This window comes from Brienomyrus brachyistius, unplaced genomic scaffold, assembly GCF_023856365.1.
Source record: "Brienomyrus brachyistius isolate T26 unplaced genomic scaffold, BBRACH_0.4 scaffold82, whole genome shotgun sequence".
In the NCBI taxonomy this organism is placed as follows: domain Eukaryota; kingdom Metazoa; phylum Chordata; class Actinopteri; order Osteoglossiformes; family Mormyridae; genus Brienomyrus; species Brienomyrus brachyistius.
This window is the reverse complement of record NW_026042357.1, coordinates 761,352-773,981: the sequence shown is the minus strand read 5'-3', so window position 1 is coordinate 773,981 and position 12,630 is coordinate 761,352.

Sequence of the window (12,630 nt, the reverse complement as noted above, 5' to 3'; positions counted from 1 at the left end):
GGACTCTGGCTTTATGCATCTTGGGTCTCCGTCCCCCTATGTGTCAGGACTCTGGCCCGATGCATCTTGGGACTTCATCCCCCTATGAGTCAGGACTCTGGCCCTATGCAACTTGGGACTCCGTCCCCCTAAGTATCAGCACTCTGGCCCTATGCATCTTGGGACTCCATCCCCCTATGTGTCAGCACTCTCTCCCTATGCATCTTGGGACTCCGTCCCCCTAAGTATCAGCACTCTGGCCCTATGCATCTTGGGACTACGTCCCCCTAAGTATCAGCACACTAGCCCTTTGCATCTTGGGACTCTGTCCCCCTAAGTATCAGCACTCTGGCCATATGCATCTTGGGACTCCGCCCCGCTATGTGTCAGGATTCTAGCCCTATGCATCTTGGGACTCCGTTCCCATAAGTATCAGCACTCTGGCCCTATGCATCTTGGGACTCCGTTCCCCTATGTGTCAGCACTCTGGCCCTTTGCATCTTGGGACTCCGTCCCCCTAAGGATCAGCACTCTGGCCCTATGCATCTTTGGACTTCGTCCCCCTATGTGTCAGGACTCTGGCCCTATCCATCTTGGGACTCCGTCCCCCTATGTGTCAGGACTCTGGCCCCATGCACCTTGGGACTCCATACCCCTAAGTATTAGCTCTCTGACCCTTTGCATCTTGGGACTCCATCCCCCTATGTGTCAGCACTCTCTCCCTATGCATCTTGGGACTCCGTCTCCCTAAGTATCAGGACTCTGGCTCTATGCATCTTGGGACTCCGTCCCCCGAAGTATCCGCACTCTGGCCCTTTGCATCTTGGGACTCCGTCCCCCTAAGTATCAGCACACTAGCCCTATGCATCTTGGGACTCCATCCCCCTACGTATTAGCACTCTGGCCCTATGCATCTTTGGACTCTGTCCCCCTAAGTATCAGCACTCTGGACCTATGCATATTGGGTCTCTGACCCCCTTTGTGTCAGGACCCTGGCCCTATACATCTTGGGACTCCGTCCCCCTAAGTATCAGCACTCTGGCCCGATGCATCTTGGGACTCCATCCCCTTAAGTATCAGGACTCTGGCCCAATGCATCTTGGGACTCCATCCCCCTATGTGTCAGGACTGTGGCCCTATGCATCTTGGGACTCCGTCCGCCTAAGTATCAGGACTCTGGTCCTATGCATCTTGGGACTCCGTCCCCCTAAGTATCAGGACTCTGGCCCTATGCATCTTGGGAATCCGTCCCCCTGAGTATCAGCACTCTGGCCCTATGCATCTTGGGACTCCGTCCCCCTAAGTATCAGCATTCTGGCCCTAAGCATCTTGGGACTCCATCCCCCTATGTGTCAGCACTCTCTCCCTATGCATCTTGGGACTCCGTCCCCCTAAGTATCAGGACTCTGGCTCTATGCATCTTGGGACTCCGTCCCCCGAAGTATCCGCACTCTGGCCCTTTGCATCTTGGGACTCCGTCCCCCTACGTATCAGCACACTAGCCCTATGCATCTTGGGACTCCATCCCCCTACGTATTAGCACTCTGGCCCTATGCATCTTTGGACTCTGTCCCCCTAAGTATCAGCACTCTGGACCTATGCATATTGGGTCTCCGTCCCCCTATGTGTCAGGACCCTGGCCCTATACATCTTGGGACTCCGTCCCCCTAAGTATCAGCACTCTGGCCCGATGCATCTTGGGACTCCATCCCCCTAAGTATCAGGACTCTGGCCCAATGCATCTTGGGACTCCATCCCCCTATGTGTCAGGACTGTGGCCCTATGCATCTTGGGACTCCGTCCGCCTAAGTATCAGGACTCTGGTCCTATGCATCTTGGGACTCCGTCCCCCTAAGTATCAGGACTCTGGCCCTATGCATCTAGGGACTCCGTCCCCCTAAGGATCAGCACTCTGGCCCTATGCATCTTGGGACTTCGTCCCCCTATATGTCAGGACTCTAGCCCTATGCATTTTGGGACTCCGTCCCCGTAAGTATCAGGACACTGGCCCTATGCATCTTTGGACTCCGTCCCCTTAAGTATCAGCACTCTGGCCCTAGGCAACTTGGGACTCCGTCCCCCTATGTGTCAGGACTCTGGCCATATGCATCTTGGGACTCGGTCCCCCTAAGTTTCAGCACTCTGGCCCTATGCATTTTGGGATTCCGTCCCCCTATGTGTCACCACTCTGGCAATATGCATCTTGAGACTCCGTCCCCCTAAGTATCAGCACACTGGGCCTATGCGTCTTGGGACTTCGTCCCCCTATGTGTCAGGACTCTGGCCCAATGCAACTTGGGACTCCATCCCCCTAAGTATTAGCACTATGGCCCTATGCATCTTGGGACTCCATCCCCCTAAGTATTAGCGCTCTGGCCCTATGCATCTTTGGACTCTGTCCCCCTAAGTATCAGCACTCTGGCCCTATGCATCTTGGGACTCCACCCCCCTATGTGTCAGGACCCTGGCCCTAAGCATTTTGGGACTCCGTCCCCCTAAGTATCAGGACTCTGGCCCTATGTACCTTAGGACTCCGTCTCCCTATGTGTCAGGACCCTGGTCCTATACATCTTGGGACTCCGTCCTCTTAAGTATCAGCACTCTGGCCCTATGCATCTTGGGACTCCGTCCTCCTAAGTATCAGGACTCTGGCCCTATGCATCTTAGGACTCCATCCCCCTATGTCTCAGGACTCTGGCCCTATGCATCTTGGGACTTCATCCCCCTATGAGTCAGGACTCTGGCCCTATGCAACTTGGGACTCCGTCCCCCTAAGTATCAGCACTCTGGCCCTATGCATCTTGGGACTCCATCCCCCTAAGTATTAGCACTCTGGCCCTATGCATCTTTGGACTCTGTCCCCCTAAGTATCAGCTCTCTGGCCCTATGCATCTTGGGACTCCGCCCCCCTATGTGTCAGGACCCTGGCCCTATGCATCTAGGGACTCCGCCCCCCTATGTGTCAGGACTCTGGCCCTATGCATCTTGGGACTCCGTTCCCCTATGTGTCAGCACTCTGGCCCTTTGCATCTTGGGACTCCGTCCCCCTAAGGATCAGCACTCTGGCCCTATGCATCTTTGGACTTCGTCCCCCTATGTGTCAGGACTCTGGCCCTATCCATCTTGGGACTCCGTCCCCCTATGTGTCAGGACTCTGGCCCCATGCACCTTGGGACTCCATACCCCTAAGTATTAGCACTCTGACCCTTTGCATCTTGGGACTCCATCCCCCTATGTGTCAGCACTCTCTCCCTATGCATCTTGGGACTCCGTCCCCCTAAGAATCAGGACTCTGGCTCTATGCATCTTGGGACTCCGTCCCCCGAAGTATCAGCACTCTGGCCCTATGCATCTTGGGACTCCGTCCCCCTAAGTATCAGCACACTAGCCCTATGCATCTTGGGACTCCATCCCCCTAAGTATTAGCACTCTGGCCCTATGCATCTTTGGACTCTGTCCCCCTAAGTATCAGCACTCTGGACCTATGCATATTGGGTCTCCGTCCCCCTATGTGTCAGGACCCTGGCCCTATACATCTTGGGACTCCGTCCCCCTAAGTATCAGCACTCTGGCCCGATGCATCTTGGGACTCCATCCCCCTAAGTATCAGGACTCTGGCCCAATGCATCTTGGGACTCCATCCCCCTATGTGTCAGGACTGTGGCCCTATGCATCTTGGGACTCCGTCCGCCTAAGTATCAGGACTCTGGTCCTATGCATCTTGGGACTCCGTCCCCCTAAGTATCAGGACACTGGCCCTGTGCATCTTGGGAATCCGTCCCCCTGAGTATCAGCACTCTGGCCCTATGCATCTTGGGACTCCGTCCCCCTAAGTATCAGCATTCTGGCCCTAAGCATCTTGGGACTCCGCCCCCCTATATATCAGGACTCTGGCCCTATGCATCTAGGGACTCTGTCCCCCTAAGGATCAGCACTCTGGCCCTATGCATCTTGGGACTTCGTCCCCCTATATGTCAGGACTCTAGCCCTATGCATTTTGGGACTCCGTCCCCGTAAGTATCAGGACACTGGCCCTATGCATCTTTTGACTCCGTCCCCTTAAGTATCAGCACTCTGGCCCTAGGCAACTTGGGACTCCGTCCCCCTATGTGTCAGGACTCTGGCCATATGCATCTTGGGACTCGGTCCCCCTAAGTTTCAGCACTCTGGCCCTATGCATTTTGGGATTCCGTCCCCCTAAGTATCAGCACACTGGGCCTATGCGTCTTGGGACTTCGTCCCCCTATGTGTCAGGACTCTGGCCCAATGCAACTTGGGACTCCATCCCCCTAAGTATTAGCACTATGGCCCTATGCATCTTGGGACTCCATCCCCCTAAGTATTAGCGCTCTGGCCCTATGCATCTTTGGACTCTGTCCCCCTAAGTATCAGCACTCTGGCCCTATGCATCTTGGGACTCCACCCCCCTATGTGTCAGGACCCTGGCCCTAAGCATTTTGGGACTCCGTCCCCCTAAGTATCAGGACTCTGGCCCTATGTACCTTAGGACTCCGTCTCCCTATGTGTCAGGACCCTGGTCCTATACATCTTGGGACTCCGTCCCCCTAAGTATCAGCACTCTGGCCCTATGCATCTTGGGACTCCGTCCTCCTAAGTATCAGGACTCTGGCCCTATGCATCTTAGGACTCCATCCCCCTATGTCTCAGGACTCTGGCCCTATGCATCTTGGGACTTCATCCCCCTATGAGTCAGGACTCTGGCCCTATGCAACTTGGGACTCCGTCCCCCTAAGTATCAGCACTCTGGCCCTATGCATCTTGGGACTCCATCCCCCTAAGTATTAGCACTCTGGCCCTATGCATCTTTGGACTCTGTCCCCCTAAGTATCAGCTCTCTGGCCCTATGCATCTTGGGACTCCGCCCCCCTATGTGTCAGGACCCTGGCCCTATGCATCTAGGGACTCCGCCCCCCTATGTGTCAGGACTCTGGCCCTATGCATCTTGGGACTCCGTCCGCTTAAGTATCAGGACTCTGGCCCTATGCATCTTGGGACTCCATCCCCCTAAGTATCAAGACTCTGGCCCTATGCATCTTGGGACTCCGTCCCCCTAAGTATCAGCACTCTGGCTCTATGTATCTTGGCACTCCGTCCCCCTAAGAATCAGGACTCTGGCCCTATGTATCTTGGGACTCCGTCCCCCTAAGTATCAGCACTCTGGCCCAATGCATCTTGGGACTCCGTCTCCCTAAGTATCAGCACTCTGGCCCTATGCATCTTGGGACTCCGTCCCCCTAAGGATCAGCACTCTGGCCTTATGCATCTTTGGACTTCGTCCCCCTATGTGTCAGGACTCTGGCCCTATGCATCTTGGGACTCCGTCCCCCTATGTGTCAGGACTCTCTCCCTATGCATCTTGGGACTCCGTCCCCCTAAGTATCAGGACTCTGGCCCTATGCATCTTGGGACTCCATCCCCCTAAGTATGAAGACTCTGGCCCTATGCATCTTGGGACTTCGTCCCCCTATATGTCAGGACTCTAGCCCTATGCATTTTGGGACTCCGTCCCCGTAAGTATCAGGACTCTGGCCCTATGCATCTTTGGAATCCGTCCCCTTAAGTATCAGCACTCTGGCCCTAGGCAACTTGGGACTCCGTCCCCCTATGTGTCAGGACTCTGGCCATATGCATCCTTGGACTCGGTCCCCCTAAGTTTCAGCACTCTGGCCCTATGCATTTTGGGATTCCGTCCCCCTATGTGTCACCACTCTGGCAATATGCATCTTGAGACTCCGTCCCCCTAAGTATCAGCACACTGGGCCTATGCGTCTTGGGACTTCGTCCCCCTATGTGTCAGGACTCTGGCCCAATGCAACTTGGGACTCCATCCCCCTAAGTATTAGCACTATGGCCCTATGCATCTTGGGACTCCATCCCCCTAAGTATTAGCCCTCTGGCCCTATGCATCTTTGGACTCTGTCCCCCTAAGTATCAGCACTCTGGCCCTATGCATCTTGGGACTCCACCCCCCTATGTGTCAGGACCCTGGCCCTAAGCATTTTGGGACTCCGTCCCCCTAAGTATCAGGACTCTGGCCCTATGTACCTTAGGACTCCGTCTCCCTATGTGTCAGGACCCTGGTCCTATACATCTTGGGACTCCGTCCCCCTAAGTATCAGCACTCTGGCCCTATGCATCTTGGGACTCCGTCCTCCTAAGTATCAGGACTCTGGCCCTATGCATCTTAGGACTCCATCCCCCTATGTCTCAGGACTCTGGCCCTATGCATCTTGGGACTTCATCCCCCTATGAGTCAGGACTCTGGCCCTATGCAACTTGGGACTCCGTCCCCCTAAGTATCAGCACTCTGGCCCTATGCATCTTGGGACTCCATCCCCCTAAGTATTAGCACTCTGGCCCTATGCATCTTTGGACTCTGTCCCCCTAAGTATCAGCTCTCTGGCCCTATGCATCTTGGGACTCCGCCCCCCTATGTGTCAGGACCCTGGCCCTATGCATCTAGGGACTCCGCCCCCCTATGTGTCAGGACTCTGGCCCTATGCATCTTGGGACTCCGTCCGCTTAAGTATCAGGACTCTGGCCCTATGCATCTTGGGACTCCATCCCCCTAAGTATCAAGACTCTGGCCCTATGCATCTTGGGACTCCGTCCCCCTAAGTATCAGCACTCTGGCCCTATGTATCTTGGCACTCCGTCCCCCTAAGTATCAGGACTCTGGCCCTATGTATCTTGGGACTCCGTCCCCCTAAGTATCAGCACTCTGGCCCAATGCATCTTGGGACTCCGTCTCCCTAAGTATCAGCACTCTGGCCCTATGCATCTTGGGACTCCGTCCCCCTAAGGATCAGCACTCTGGCCTTATGCATCTTTGGACTTCGTCCCCCTATGTGTCAGGACTCTGGCCCTATGCATCTTGGGACTCCGTCCCCCTATGTGTCAGGACTCTCTCCCTATGCACCTTGGGACTCCATACCCCTAAGTATTAGCACTCTGGCCCTTTGCATCTTGGGACTCCATCCCCCTATGTGTCAGCACTCTCTCCCTATGCATCTTGGGACTCCGTCCCCCTAAGTATCAGCACTCTGGCCCTATGCATCATGGGACTACGTCCCCCTAAGTATCAGCACACTAGCCCTATGCATCTTGGGACTCTGTCCCCCTAAGTATCAGCACTCTGGCCCTATGCATCTTGGGACTCTGCCCCCCTATGTGTCAAGACCCTGGCCCTAAGAATCTTGGGACTACGTCCCCCTAAGTATCAGGACTCTGGCTTTATGCATCGTGGGTCTCCGTCCCCCTGTGTGTCAGGACCCTGGCCCTATACATCTTGGGACTCCGTCCCCCTAACTATCAGCACTCTGGCCCTATGCATCTTGGGACTCCATCCCCCTAAGTATCAGGACTCTGGCCCTATGCATCTTGGGACTCCATCCCCCTATGTGTCAGGACACTGGCCCTATGCAATTTGGGACTCCGTCCGCCTAAGTATCAGGACTCTGGCCCTATGCATCTTGGGACTCCGTCCCCCTAAGTATCAGCACTCTGGCCCTATGTATCTTGGCACTCCGTCCCCCTAAGTATCAGGACTCTGGCCCTATGCATCTTGGGACTCCGTCCCCCTAAGTATCAGCACTCTGGCCCAATGCATCTTGGGACTTCGTCTCCCTAAGTATCAGCACTCTGGCCCTATGCATCTTGGGACTCCGTCCCCTTAAGGATCAGCACTCTGGCCTTATGCATCTTTGGACTTCGTCCCCCTATGTGTCAGGACTCTGGCCCTATGCATCTTGGGACTCCGTCCCCCTATGTGTCAGGACTCTGGCCCCATGCACCTTGGGACTCCATACCCCTAAGTATTAGCACTCTGGCCCTTTGCATCTTGGGACTCCATCCCCCTATGTGTCAGCACTCTCTCCCTATGCATCTTGGGACTCCGTCCCCCTAAGTATCAGCACTCTGGCCCTATGCATCTTGGGACTACGTCCCCCTAAGTATCAGCACACTAGCCCTATGCATCTTGGGACTCTGTCCCCCTAAGTATCAGCACTCTGGCCCTATGCATCTTGGGACTCTGCCCCTCTATGTGTCAGGACCCTGGCCCTAAGAATCTTGGGACTCCGTACCCCTAAGTATCAGGACTCTGGCTTTATGCATCTTGGGTCTCCGTCCCCCTATGTGTCAGGACCCTGGCCCTATACATCTTGGGACTCCGTCCCCCTAACTATCAGCACTCTGGCCCTATGCATCTTGGGACTCCATCCCCCTAAGTATCAGGACTCTGGCCCTATGCATCTTGGGACTCCATCCCCCTATGTGTCAGGACACTGGCCCTATGCATCTTGGGACTCCGTCCGCCTAAGTATCAGGACTCTGGCCCTATGCATCTTGGGACTCCGTCCCACTAAGTATCAGGACTCTGGCCCTATGCATCTTGGGAATCCGTCCCCCTGAGTATCAGCACTCTGGCCCTATGCATCTTTGGACTTCGTCCCGCTATGTGTCAGGACTCTAGCCCTATGCATCTTGGGACTCCGTTCCCGTAAGTATCAGCACTCTGGCCCTATGCATCTTGGGACTCCGTTCCCCTATGTGTCAGGACTCTGGCCCTATGCATCTTGGGACTCCGTCCCCCTAAGTATCAGCATTCTGGCCCTAAGCATCCTGGGACTCCGCCCCCCTATATATCAGGACTCTGGCCCTATGCATCTTGGGACTCCGTCCCCCTAAGGATCAGCACTCTGGCCCTAAGCATCTTGAGACTTCGTCCCCCTATATGTCAGGACTCTAGCCCTATGCATTTTGGGACTCCGTCCCCGTAAGTATCAGGACTCTGGCCCTAAGCATCTTGGGACTCCGTCCCCTTAAGTATCAGCACTCTGGCCCTAGGCATCTTGGGACTCCGTCCCCCTATGTGTCAGGACTCTGGCCCTATGCATCTTGGGACTCCGTCCCCCTAAGTTTCAGCACTCTGGCCCTATGCATCTTGGGATTCCGTTCCCCTATGTGTCAAAACTCTGGCCCTATGCATCTTGGGACTACGTCCGCCTAAGTATCAGGACTCTGGCCCTATGCATCTTGCGACTCCGTCCCCGTAAGTATCAGCACACTGGCCCTATGCGTCTTGGGACTTCGTCCCCCTAAGTGTCAGGACTCTGGCCCAATGCAACTTGGGACTCCGTCCCCCTAAGTAATAGCACTCTGGCCCTATGCATCTTAGGACTCCATCCCCCTAAGTATTAGCACTCTGGCCCTATGCATCTTTGCACTCTGTCCCCCTAAGTATCAGCACTCTGGCCCTATGCATCTTAGGACTCCGCCCCCCTATGTGTCAGGACCCTGGCCCTAAGCATCTTGGGACTCCGTCCCCCTAAGTATCAGGACTCTGGCCCTATGTAACTTGGGACTCCGTCCCCCTATGTGTCAGGACCCTGGTCCTATACATCTTGGGACTCTGTCCCCCTAAGTATCAGCACTCTGGCTGAATGCATCTTGGGACTCCGTCCCCCTAAGTATCAGGACTCTGGCCCAATGCAACTTGGGACTCCATCCCCCTAAGTATTAGCACTATGGCCCTATGCATCTTGGGACTCCATCACCCTAAGTATTAGCGCTCTGGCCCTATGCATCTTTGGACTCTGTCCCCCTAAGTATCAGCACTCTGGCCCTATGCATCTTGGGACTCCACCCCCCTATGTGTCAGGACCCTGGCCCTAAGCATTTTGGGACTCCGTCCCCCTAAGTATCAGGACTCTGGCCCTATGTACCTTAGGACTCCGTCTCCCTATGTGTCAGGACCCTGGTCCTATACATCTTGGGACTCCGTCCCCCTAAGTATCAGCACTCTGGCCCAATGCATCTTGGGACTCCGTCTCCCTAAGTATCAGCACTCTGGCCCTATGCATCTTGGGACTCCGTCCCCCTAAGGATCAGCACTCTGGCCTTATGCATCTTTGGACTTCGTCCCCCTATGTGTCAGGACTCTGGCCCTATGCATCTTGGGACTCCGTCCCCCTATGTGTCAAGACTCTCTCCCTATGCATCTTGGGACTCCGTCCCCCTAAGTATCAGGACTCTGGCCCTATGCATCTTGGGACTCCATCCCCCTAAGTATGAAGACTCTGGCCCTATGCATCTTGGGACTCCGTCCCCCTAAGTATCAGCACTCTGGCCCTATGTATCTTGGGACTTCGTCCCCCTATATGTCAGGACTCTAGCCCTATGCATTTTGGGACTCCGTCCCCGTAAGTATCAGGACTCTGGCCCTATGCATCTTTGGACTCCGTCCCCTTAAGTATCAGCACTCTGGCCCTAGGCAACTTGGGACTCCGTCCCCCTATGTGTCAGGACTCTGGCCATATGCATCTTGGGACTCGGTCCCCCTAAGTTTCAGCACTCTGGCCCTATGCATTTTGGGATTCCGTCCCCCTATGTGTCACCACTCTGGCAATATGCATCTTGAGACTCCGTCCCCCTAAGTATCAGCACACTGGGCTTATGCATCTTGGGACTTCGTCCCCCTATGTGTCAGGACTCTGGCCCAATGCAACTTGGGACTCCATCCCCCTAAGTATTAGCACTATGGCCCTATGCATCTTGGGACTCCATCCCCCTAAGTATTAGCGCTCTGGCCCTATGCATCTTTGGACTCTGTCCCCCTAAGTATCAGCACTCTGGCCCTATGCATCTTGGGACTCCACCCCCCTATGTGTCAGGACCCTGGCCCTAAGCATTTTGGGACTCCGTCCCCCTAAGTATCAGGACTCTGGCCCTATGTACCTTAGGACTCCGTCTCCCTATGTGTCAGGACCCTGGTCCTATACATCTTGAGACTCCGTCCCCCTAAGTATCAGCACTCTGGCCCTATGCATTTTGGGACTCCGTCCTCCTAAGTATCAGGACTCTGGCCCTATGCTTCTTAGGACTCCATCCCCCTATGTCTCAGGACTCTGGCCCTATGCATCTTGGGACTTCATCCCCCTATGAGTCAGGACTCTGGCCCTATGCAACTTGGGACTCCGTCCGCCTAAGTATCAGCACTCTGGCCCTATGCATCTTGGGACTCCATCCCCCTAAGTATTAGCACTCTGGCCCTATGCATCTTTGGACTCTGTCCCCCTAAGTATCAGCTCTCTGGCCCTATGCATCTTGGGACTCCGCCCCCCTATGTGTCAGGACCCTGGCCCTATGCATCTAGGGACTCCGCCCCCCTATGTGTCAGGACTCTGGCCCTATGCATCTTGGGACTCCGTCCGCTTAAGTATCAGTACTCTGGCCCTATGCATCTTGGGACTCCATCCCCCTAAGTATCAAGACTCTGGCCCTATGCATCTTGGGACTCCGTCCCCCTAAGTATCAGCACTCTGGCCCTATGTATCTTGGCACTCCGTCCCCCTAAGTATCAGGACTCTGGCCCTATGTATCTTGGGACTCCGTCCCCCTAAGTATCAGCACTCTGGCCCAATGCATCTTGGGACTCCGTCTCCCTAAGTATCAGCACTCTGGCCCTATGCATCTTGGGACTCCGTCCCCCTAAGGATCAGCACTCTGGCCTTATGCATCTTTGGACTTCGTCCCCATATGTGTCAGGACTCTGGCCCTTTGCATCTTGGGACTCCGTCCCCCTATGTGTCAGGACTCTCTCCCTATGCATCTTGGGACTCCGTCCCCATAAGTATCAGCACTCTGGCCCTATGCATCTTGGGACTACGTCCCCCTAAGTATCAGCACACTAGCCCTATGCATCTTGGGACTCCATCCCCCTAAGTATCAAGACTCTGGCCCTATGCATCTTGGGACTCCGTCCCCCTAAGTATCAGCACTCTGGCCCTATGTATCTTGGCACTCCGTCCCCCTATGTGTCAGGACTCTCTCCCTATGCACCTTGGGACTCCATACCCCTAAGTATTAGCACTCTGGCCCTTTGCATCTTGGGACTCCATCCCCCTATGTTTCAGCACTCTCTCCCTATGCATCTTGGGACTCCGTCCCCCTAAGTATCAGCACTCTGGCCCTATGCATCTTGGGACTACGTCCCCCTAAGAATCAGCACACTAGCCCTATGCATCTTTGGACTCTGTCCCCCTAAGTATCAGCACTCTGGCCCTATGCATCTTGGGACTCTGCCCCCCTATGTGTCAAGACCCTGGCACTAAGAATCTTGGGACTCCGTCCCCCTAAGTATCAGGACTCTGGCTTTATGCATCTTGGGTCTCCGTCCCCCTATGTGTCAGGACCCTGGCCCTATACATCTTGGGACTCCGTCCCCCTAACTATCAGCACTCTGGCCCTATGCATCTTGGGACTCCATCCCCCTAAGTATCAGGACTCTGGCCCTATGCATCTTGGGACTCCATCCCCCTATGTGTCAGGACACTGGCCCTATGCAATTTGGGACTCCGTCCGCCTAAGTATCAGGACTCTGGCCCTATGCATCTTGGGACTCCGTCCCCCTGAGTATCAGCACTCTGGCCCTATGTATCTTGGCACTCCGTCCCCCTAAGTATCAGGACTCTGGCCCTATGCATCTTGGGACTCCGTCCCCCTAAGTATCAGCACTCTGGCCCAATGCATCTTGGGACTCCGTCTCCCTAAGTATCAGCACTCTGGCCCTATGCATCTTGGGACTCCGTCCCCTTAAGGATCAGCACTCTGGCCTTATGCATCTTTGGA